The 10,913-nt window shown below is 38.0% G+C and overlaps 1 non-coding gene across 1 annotated transcript; it reads right to left on the minus strand.

The window, feature by feature from the left end:
* Window positions 1-2,364: 2,364 nt before the first annotated feature.
* On the minus strand, window positions 2,365-2,470 carry LOC126955794 (U6 spliceosomal RNA). Its single transcript, XR_007726091.1, has one exon. It is a non-coding gene; the product is annotated as a U6 spliceosomal RNA (small nuclear RNA).
* Between the last annotated feature and the right edge of the window lie 8,443 nt (window positions 2,471-10,913).

The following is a 10,913-nucleotide window of genomic DNA, read 5'->3' on the forward strand; positions in this document are numbered from 1 at the left end:
GCTTACGACTAAGTTCCAGTGGAAACTTGCACTGGCATCACAGTCTCAGTTCCAGTAATGCTTGCTTCCCGTCACCAGAAGCTGTAACCTACATCTCACTTGCTTCTCAGCCCCAGCTGCATGACTGCTCCAAGGTTATGCCCCAGTTTCAGCAGCAAAAGCCCACGTTTCTATAATACCTCAATTCCCACACTGCTGTGCCCCAGTGTAGCCTGCCAAAGGCTAGGTTTGAAAATGGTGCCCTGCTGTGGCCACATTAGGTCTAAGAAAGGTCTCAGAAAGGGTGTGGGACTCAGCCTGAACTCCCTCCATGGAGAAGCTCTGTCCCACAGCCTCCTGGAAGCTCCCTGTGTTAGTTTCATGGGTTGGGAGACTTGTTGGGGTGGGGGGGGGGACTCTCCTGTGGCCAGGATTTCATGATTCTATGGTGGGAATGTGGGCCCCTGGGATGTGTCTCACTTACCCTTTCCTCGCTTTGTGAAGTCACTCCAGAGAATTGTTATTTTATCAAAATGAGATAGCCAACTTCAAATTTGAGGTACATTCTCCTTGTGTTAAACCAAGTGGCAAAATCAAGGTGACCAAATTGAGAAGAAAATGTCCCTTCCATCAAACTCTACTCATTTTTAAAAAGCCTTACTTTTCAGATTTAAAAGCCACAAATATTGTGTCGTAGATATGATCAGCAGGTAACAGAAAAAACATAGCAACAATGACAAAAGACATTTGAGTAGTCAAATGTTTGGAGCTTTGAAGATTTCCAAACCCCTAGCTTTGCAAGTTGTTTTCTTTGATTTTATATTACTTCAGTCCCCATGCACCTAATGCAATCAGAGTCATATTGAATGAGGATGTAAAAATGCATAGTGACTGGGCATGCAAAAGGCTAAAAATGAGCAGGTATGAGTCAGATGGTAGCTGGAATTTGCAGCTGAAACACTTGGCCTGAGACTGTCAGGGCCAAACAGTACAGTTCTTAAAATATAATTCCTGAAAGAACTTACTCTTTATCAAGAAGTCAAAGTAGAAATTAGGCTAACCACTCTTCTGTTCCATCTAGTGATTCTACCCAGTATCATTTCTTGCTAAACATGTGCCAGATTGTCTATCTGCCAAGGCACACTTGAACTCACGTTCTAACTGTCAAATGAGTTTGTGATTTCAGGGTAAAATACAGGCTGGAATGCTTGGCATTGGCACTATCCACTTAGCCCCAAGTGACCAAGGGCTATTACACAATTTTGGTGTGTATTTGTACACTCTTCTAAGTACATTCAAAACTCACTGGCACTAGCATTGTTATTAAAACAATTCACTGAAGAGATAGAGTTTTAACCAAATGCATTTATTTTGTTTCATTTCAAATACACTAACCTTAGTAAAAAATGTTCAAATCACTGCTTAATCTTCTTGGTGGCTTCAGGGTCAGTTTTAAAGTGTTTCTGTATAGTGTAGCATCTGCAAGAATGTGAAGGATTCCAACTTTGAAAATAAGTAACCAATTACATCCAAGAGGAGAAAATAGAGCCAAACCTTGGCGATAGTTCAGTTTATCACTTCCCTAATAAGACTTTTTAAACCATTTCATGATTTTTTTTTTTTAGATACTGACAGCTTGTATGCTTTTGTTTGGCACTTATAGTGGGAGCAAGGATAATTTATTAAAGAATAAAGATGTTTTTCATTTACTTAAAAGGAGCAGGTGTTAACTTAGGATTCCAAAATTATTTGGAAAATGGAAATATCCTATGGAAATTGACAGAGTCCTGAAAATCACAATATAATAATTTTATATCTACTTGACACAAGTTTTGAACATTCTAATTCCTTGGAGGTGCACTGTAAATGGACTGGGCTAGGAACCAGGAAATCGTCAGTTTTGCTTCAGGTTCCACACTATCTCTCTTTATGACTTGAGACAAATAGCTTTGCCCCTCTGAATCTCAGATCTATCATTTGTTGATTGTGAAGATCCCTTTCAACTGTAAAGTGTTACATCTGAATTTATATTTACATGAGATAAGTGTGGGATTTGAAAAATACAAGTCTGGTGTCATCTCTGCACATTTTCCACAATGCAAAATAAGGCAGAGACAATAAATCTGTAATTATATTAATCTCCTGGTTAATGACTAATCATATAAAATTATCAGGCCAATGAAAAAGATTAGTAGTCTCTAATCTGATATTAGAAACTTCTCCACCATTTAATTAATTTTTAATTTTTAATTTTATGCATACATAGTATATATACTTATGCGGTATATGGGATAGTTTGATACAAGCATGTGTAATCATCACATCAGGATGAATGGAGTATCCGTCACCTAAAGCATTTATCCTCTGTGTCACAAACAATTTGTTAAAATTATAGAACACTTCACAAATGCACATGTCATCCTTGCCCAGGGACCATCCTAATCTTCTCTGTATGTTTCAGTTTTAGTGTAAGTGCTGCGGAAGTGAAGACTCCACCATTTTAATTGTTCATTTCTATTGAAAATATTTTCAAGGCAACTGCATAGGCAGCAGTGTGGAGGAGATCAGGAATAGGCATTATTATTAACCATTAGAATAGGCTGGCTAAGAACCTTGATTGATGAATCTTATTTCTATGTCTTAGAACAGCTAAATCTGCAGCTCATGCCAATGGCTTGATACCTCCTTCAAGGTAATTAAATGATTTCCTAATAATCTAATGATTGTTTCAACTGCCAACCATTTTTGAAAAGAAGAAATATACTTCTGTGTAAACTAGCATTAAACTTATTTTGGTTTAAAGATATATTTTTCTCAAACTGAGAAAATTTTTAAAAATCTGTAATTGTCTTTTCTAGTTTATGAAATCACTTCTCCCAAGTGTAACATAGGCTGTGAATCTATCTAAAATAGTGAGCTGATAGTCTCTAATAAGTTTCTTGGGTCAATTTACCACTGCAAGCCACTATACTGTTACATTCAGGCAGAACAGGCTAACCACAGTTAAGTGTTTCCAATTATTCTTGTTCTCCCTGCCCATTTCATTTACCTTTTGATGACTTTTATCTCCCAGCAACATGAAAACCTATAAGGCAGAGAACGTGGTAGATATTTCTTGAGTAGCTTGTCAGGTTCACTTTTGAAGAAGAGCTTAAAAACAGCTATGCCTTATTGGTATGCAACTATGTCAAACTGAGTGGTTTTAATATTTTTCTTTTACTACTGAATACCAACAAAAGTGTCCGGTGCTATTAGCTACAAATTATGCTGCCCATAACTTATAATTAGAAGAATATTAGCATTTTCACTCCTTGCTTCTAACCAAAATATTTGATTCCTAAGTTATTAGTATAATAATATTGAAAATTAGTATGGTATAATTGGAGTATAGTGACATTTTCACATTTTTAAAAATCTTTATCCTTTTTATATTCCCTAGATAAAATTTTCTGCAGAGTCTCCCATAATTCATGCATATGACCCCATGTAAAATTTCCTTGGCAGGGAAATTCAGAGTTTAAAATGGCTTTTTTCCTATAGAAAGTTATAAATTTAAATCTTGTTTTTCTGTTCAAGTTGAATGATAATTAGAAATCTAATTAGTACAGTCTTTTCTTGGTATAACACACATGGCTATGACAAAATAGTGATGCAAACCACTGTTTTTAATATTACACTTTGACTTTTATCTTGAAATAAAAAATGCATTTTTACTGATGTTTATTTGTATGCGATTCTCAGCATAAGATCAGTTTTAAATATAACTGCAATCATTTGAGACTTTTTCCTCGGGGAGCTTAACAGCTTGAATGAACAAGCTTTAATGTAAGCACCACAATAATGAATAAAATATTGTCCCATCCAGACTTACAGAGCAAACATATATATACACATATATATATTTGTGAAATATATATGTGCACGTATATATTTGTGAAATATATATGCACGTACATATATTTGTGAAATATATATTTGTGAAATATATATAGGTGAAAAGGATATCTGAGACACTTAGAATAACTATAATAATGATCCTTTTATTAGTTAACAATCTATAGCTCACATTGAATGCTAACTCTCTACAATGAACTGGTTGCTCAGCAGATGGGTTTTGGATGACTTGGATTCGTGAGTCCATGCCTGTCTCCCCAGCTCCTTCCTGATCATGGGCCTTTTGAAGGAGTGGGTGGAAACAACCTGGAATAGCTTCTTACTTAAGGAGAAAAGAATCCACTTTGGGTATTTATCCAACAACAACTAAGAGCAGAAGAATCAGTGGTATGTAGACTATTCACAAAAGCCAACCCACAATAACATTGTCCTCAATTTCCAGATGTCTTTTCAGTTTTTGACTTGAAGTGATGCCCTCCACAGTTCCAGCAGGTTTTCAGGAGGCTAAACAGGATTCATGTCACCATTCAAACATCACTGTTAACAGTATTTCTGCAGGTCAGAAAATTCAAGTTTTCTTAACTCCTCCTTTCATCCTGTGTCTCTTCCACACTTTCATAAACAAAATATCCCTGAAGAAATTCTAAACAGAATTTCCTCGAGAGATGGTGGTGGTTTGGCCAAGCAGATTGGAAGCCTATGCTCAGTGACCTGCTCACCAGGGCACTTGAAGAGAAAGCATCCTACTATGTGACAAAGAAAAAGACTTGGAACTAAAGGGCCTGTGAAGGTGGTCTTTAGAGTCAAACTGTATCAACCCATTTTAGCTAAAATTTCTGACACCAGAAAATAGAACTGCCTTTTTAAAAGTAAGAATTGAACCACAGTATCTGTAAAAAAAAAAATGTGATCATTTAAGCAATAGTACAAGGAGTCTGGTGATGTACTAAGTGTGAGTATGAAAAAAAAAATCTTCTGCAACTCTTTCTTGACTTAGTGCCCAGGCGCAATGTGGACAGAAGGGAGAGATCCCATAGCCTCTTAACCATGCCATATTGGCATAGGTTTTTGCTAGTTTGCCCAGTCTTCCTTCAGCTTCTCATGTTTTGTTCAGACCCAAAGGTTCTGCTGACTTCAAAGGGAGTTTCATACGAAGCACGATGAAAACGGCAGGGGTGGGGGAGACTGTGAATTTCAAATTGAACTGTGGAGAATACAATATTTTTAGCAAGACACAAGATAATAGATTTTTTTTTCATTGGAGAAGAATGATATTTTTCTTCTTTGTTTATTCTTACCAACATAAAGCACAATCTCTGTTCCTACAGTGAAGAGTCTTGAATATGTCTTTTTTTCTAAATAAGCATAGTGAAAGGTTGTGGTTTCCCTAGCAACAGATGACTTCTTTCTATATTTTTCTCTTTGGGGAAAAAACATACTTTGGCTTTATAAAGAGCCTTTCATTCTGGGCATCAAAGCATTTTATGGCCAAATTGTCACCCTGCCCCAGCAAAGCAGACGAATGACAACTTTCCCACTTTATAGATGGGGGAGGAAAATGGCCGCTGGAACTCACAGCTGCAGTGGGAATCATCCGCAGCTCTGTGAGGTCTTTGCCAAGGGAATATGGCAGAAACACCCTAAAGTGACTCACAATAATTCAGGCCCCTGAATGACTCCCTCCCCTTGAGTGTAGGTGGGACCTGTGACTCTGTGACTTGCTTCTAACAAATAGGATATAGCAAAGATGGTAAAATGTCATGCCTTTGCTTAGGTGACATTACATAAAACTCCATCATAGCACATTGGAGAGGGGGAGACTCCTGCTGCCCTTTGAGAAGCCAATAGCCATGTTGTGAACACCTATGAAAAGGGCCATGTGAAGTCCTTTTGGAGATGAGAGCAACTTTCAGCCAACAGCTGGTAAAAAGCTGGGGCTGTCAGCCCTACAGGTGCAAGGAAATTAGTTTTTCCTGCAGCTTGGAAGAGGACGCCAAGCTCCAGAAAGGAACAAAGGCCAGCTGACATGCTGATTGCAGATTTTAAGACTGAGCAATGGTGCCAGATAAGCCATAGCAAGTCTCCTGACCAGCGGAAACTGTGAGATAATAAATGTTTGAAGCCACTAAGGTTGTTATGCAGCAATAGATAACTAGTAGAGGGGGCTATGCAAATGGATAGTTGTTAAGCTGACTAGTGAGAAGTTAGAAGACAATAAAAAGGGGGGTAATAGGGTAAAGACTTGGAAGACAGATCCATATAGGATTATATGCAGAATTGGCACTTAATATCTTACCCTTTTTAAACTACAATTCCTTCATTTGCAGAATGGATAATACCTACCTCTGCAAGCTACGATAAAGATGAAAAATTATGGCTCTAAAATTATCTGGCATTGTGCCTGTCACATAGTATGTGTGCAATAAATGATAGCTAGCAGTAGATATAGTTACAACAGGAAAAGAATTTTAACCCTGATTCTAGAGCTCTAGTAATTGCTACATGAACAGAGGGCATTGTTAAAGCTAGTGTTCCCCTAATAAACATCAGTTGATGGGATGAGGTCCATTGAGCAGTTCAAGAAAGCATCTCACCTTTCATCCCATTGGGAGCTCACAGTACCTGGAGCAAAGGTGGCAGAATTTATAGGCTTAATCTATTTGGAATCTTGGCAGTAGAAAGCCTCCTGCTTGTATGGTAGCTTCTCTTGAGTTCTGTTTATTTTATTCTATTTTAAGGGATACATTGAGGACATTGCCTAGGATCACAATATTGTGAGGCATTTGGATGGTGGAGAATGAGCCATTGCTGGCCACTTATCCTTGGATATACCCAGATGGATTATCCATCCATAGAAGTTCCTGTGAGGAGACAGGGGAGAGGAACAAATGGAGGAAGAGCAGAGATTAGTGCGGAATCATAGAAGATGCAGAATGAGAACAAGGAAGATGTCACTTTTACGGCTACAGTGTGCCTTGCATCGGCAAAAAGCTGCCTAAAACATGAGATGTGAGCATAGACAGGTATGACTCTGGGTTATAAAAAATGGAAGAGATATGACCCAAGTAAGAGTGTTACCTAAATGTGAACAGTTCTATACTTAATCAGAAGCCTGCTGCCAAGGTTTTGGGTTTTCTCTGCCTCTAATATAGGTTTCAAGAAAGGATGCCCAGTAAAATAAGCTCACGGTTCTGACTGGATCCTAGAAGTAGCCTGACCTCCTTTAATATGTAGAAAATATGACAGTCTCCCTCAGCTCCCTCCCTTTACTGTAGTTTGCTCTTAGAGCGGTCAAGTGCAGGATGCCTTCAGTAGACAAAGAATTGTCACCTAGCAACGATTTATCAAATCACTTCTTTGGGAAGATTCATTTGTAGTTACGAGATTTGCATGGTTAAATTTGTAAGCTTTGTGATTTATATTTGTTTTTTCATCCATGTATTCACAGAGGCATACATCTTTAAATAAATGGCAAACAAATTGACGTATGCAATAAATACCCTTTTCAGCTAACAATGCTTGATTAAGACATGTAGTGTAACGAAGCACTCCAGAGATTAGGTGCCCTGCCCGAAGCCATTTAAAATATAAAAACAATGGGAACCTCTAAAAAAGAAAAATTCTAATTTTTCTCCATGATCAGTGCTTAAATGCTATTTTTTCTTGATTTGAAATATCAAATTTTGCAAAAACTTTCCCATCCCCTCTTTTAGGTCCGCTGCTTTGCCAGTTCCCTAAGCTTAGCTCAGGATCTTACGTGCCCTAGAAGCTGAGACTAAGAATGTACTCTTGTGCAAGTGGTTTCAAGACGGTTCTTCTAGGAAGAACCTGTAAGGAAGTGAAGGAAGCAGAGTAGGGGTCTGGGAAGAAGCGAGACAAAGATGCAAGTTCAGCTAGACACTAGCTTCAGGCTGAGCCCGTGAGGAGTTCTGGGGCCGGAATGGTAGCCCATAGACATTCCAGCTCTAAGTGAGGCAGCTGGAATTTTGTTCTGCATATCAGCCTTTGGCTATGGTTGTGGGCTGCTCCTGAGCCAGGAATGATCATCCAATAATGTTTAAGCTAAGTGGCTCCCACTGGTGAATAAGAAATCTCCAGAGATGGGTACTGCTCATAACCATGAGTCCTTACCAGTCAACACTGTAAGCAACTGGAGGATGGATACACCAGTCCAGAAATTGGGAATTGGGGTAGGAAACCAGGAGCTCTCATTACATTCAGTGTGCTTATTAGGGATTCAGCACTATCTGCTTCATAGTGAGACTTTCTTTAAAGACTCCCAGACAAATAGAGTACATAATTATTTCCATGATGTGGTTTCAAAGGCACACTATCCATCTCTGGAGGCTGGATGTTCCACAACTTGTGTTTCTTTGGGTTAAATATTGCTCTCTTCAAATAACCCTCATACACAATGGAAATTAAGAGGTAACATGAGATCCTCCAGAATGAGAATTAGCTCCTCAGAGACAGAAAGGTCTTACAGCAGTGGAAGAGCATTGGTTGTGGGGATGAACAAGAGAGAAGCACAGCATCAAGGGTTGGGGGTATGGGCACCCAAGATACTCTCACTTCCTTTTCTGAATTTACCCAAGGCTGGTACTCACTACATCAGCTACTCCACCCCCAACTCCAGCAGGCTCAATGGGTAGGTTACACCACTACCTACCAGGCTGACTACAGCTGCAATGTGAGCGGAACCCTTCATAAGATTAATCATATCAATGAGGCTGAGAAACAAAGAACATGGGACAAAAGAGAAGCAGCAGAATACAGCTGTTTCATACCTTAACATGCAAAACTTCCTATACCTGTAACAAACTCCCAAAGGACTCACAGGGAAAGAAAGCAGTTCAAAGTCTTGGCTAGGGGGGCAGGGGAAGGGCGGGAAAGAGAGCCGAGGATATTGATAATCAAAGATAGTAATTTCAGACTATTTTGAAATAAATGGGAAGTCAGTATTGTTTTGGGGGAAGGATTTATTCAGGAATCACAGAATTTCTTACAAATTATGATTTTTAAAAAAACAAGCTTTGAGAAAATCCACAATTAATGAAGAAAGGGAGAACACTACACTGTCAGAGGGGCAGACTGCTGCTCTCTGAACTTTGAGCTTCAGCTGTTAGATCAGTGTGCGAGTAGCAAAAGCCAGCTGGTTAAGAATCCTGCAATGAAATAGGTGCAGAGAGGGAAAGCAAGGCTATAACCTTGCACATTCATGAATGATTTATTTGGTGGAAAGCCAAGTCCACTTGGGAACTGCATATATTTCATAACTTTGCTGGTTGCAATGAACTTCTCCATTTAAACTAAGTGTGAATAATGCAACCATGCTGCTGCCTAAGGTTTTATGAGATAGGCCTTTATTTTATCCTGATTTCCCAGCAGTCACAAAGGAGAAAAGGAGAGAGAAAGATAAAGAACAAACTTCTCTTTAACAGGAAGCAAGCCACTTTTCCTGATCAGATTTGAAGAACTGACCTTTTTCTAACCATTGAAAAGGAAAGAGTTGTATCTCTAGAAGTGCCAAGGAAAGCAATGTAAAATAAATGTTTTTCAGTGTACTTGCATTGGTATAGATACATAAATGTATTTCTCCACACAAAGTTTCAATTTGAATGAGAACATCTAACAATGTAAAAAGCTCTTTTCTACATCATGTTTGCTGTTTTTCGTGATCACTCAAAATGTCTCCTATTATTTGAACAGTGGAAGTATTTCTAATGCAAGCTACAAAATAGTAGTTATTTTTTTCAACACCACAGTAGTTGCTCGAATAACAACAACAAGAGTTAACGTTTAATGAATATTATGTGCCAGAAAATGTCCTAAGTGGTTTGCATATATTAAATCATTTAATTCTCAGGACATTCTTTTGAGATGGTATTATGGTTAATTTTATATGCCAACTTGGCCATAGTGTCCAGATATTTGGTCCAACATTATTCTGGATGTTTCTATAAGGGTGTTTTGGCTGAGATTAACATTTAAATTGTTCGACTTTGAGTAAAACAGATTACCCTCCATAATATGGTGAACCTCATTCAATCAATCGCTGTTGAAGGTCTTAGTAGAAAAAGACTGACGTTCCCCAAGCAAAAAGGAATTCTGCCAACAGACTGCCTTCGCATTCAAAGAGCAACTCTTCCCTTTTTCTCCAGCTTACCAGCCTACATCATTGGCTTTGGGACTCCAAACCTCCACAATCACAGAAGCGAATTCCTTAAAATAAATTTGTGCTCTCTCTTTTTCTCTCTCACACTCTCACACTCTATGACTATATCACATACCCCTTCTTGGTTCTGGAAGACTCTGACTAATACAGATAGGTATTATTTATTTATTTATTTATAGATGAGAACACTGAGAATTTTAGTCAAATTTGTCTTGAATCAACTTGGAACCTCTGACTCATTTTTTAAAGTATTTCTTAAATTCCTTCTTTACTGTTCAAAGCAACTGAACTACAAGGTCTATAGCGAATCAGACACACCCTATATTTGAGGGCACCCATATAAACATGACTTTATTTGTTCCATAGACAAGAAATCACTAAGAGTAATTGTAAACAAAAGCAGTCTGTTGGTTTTATTCTATGTCATCATGAAAACCAAGATCTGCAATAATTTTCACCTCTTTTACCAAGGTTGTGTTTCCTAAAATTGTTCCCCCTCAAGTCTGCCAAGAGCAAAACATCTCATTATTTGAATTAAGCAATCCAAATTGTATGATTTTGAAAAAAAGTTGTGGTTTTGGTTTCCCCCCAGAATCAGATATTAGGTATATTAAACAGTAAATTAAATTTTACTTACATGAAAATTTTTAAAAATCCAGGTGCTAACCAAGACTTTGGTTTTACCAAAATTTATATTAATGCTTTTTCTAACTGTGTAATGTTTACAGATCACTTCCGACTGCCATTCTGTAAGTAAAGCAAAAAGAGTGAAAGAAAGAGAAAGAAAGAAAAAAAACGATCTAGACCAGCCTGGTCAACATGGCGAAACCCTGTCTCTACAAAAAAATACAAAAAGTTAGCCAGG

This window comes from Macaca thibetana, chromosome 5, assembly GCF_024542745.1.
Source record: "Macaca thibetana thibetana isolate TM-01 chromosome 5, ASM2454274v1, whole genome shotgun sequence".
Taxonomy (NCBI): Eukaryota; Metazoa; Chordata; class Mammalia; order Primates; family Cercopithecidae; genus Macaca; species Macaca thibetana.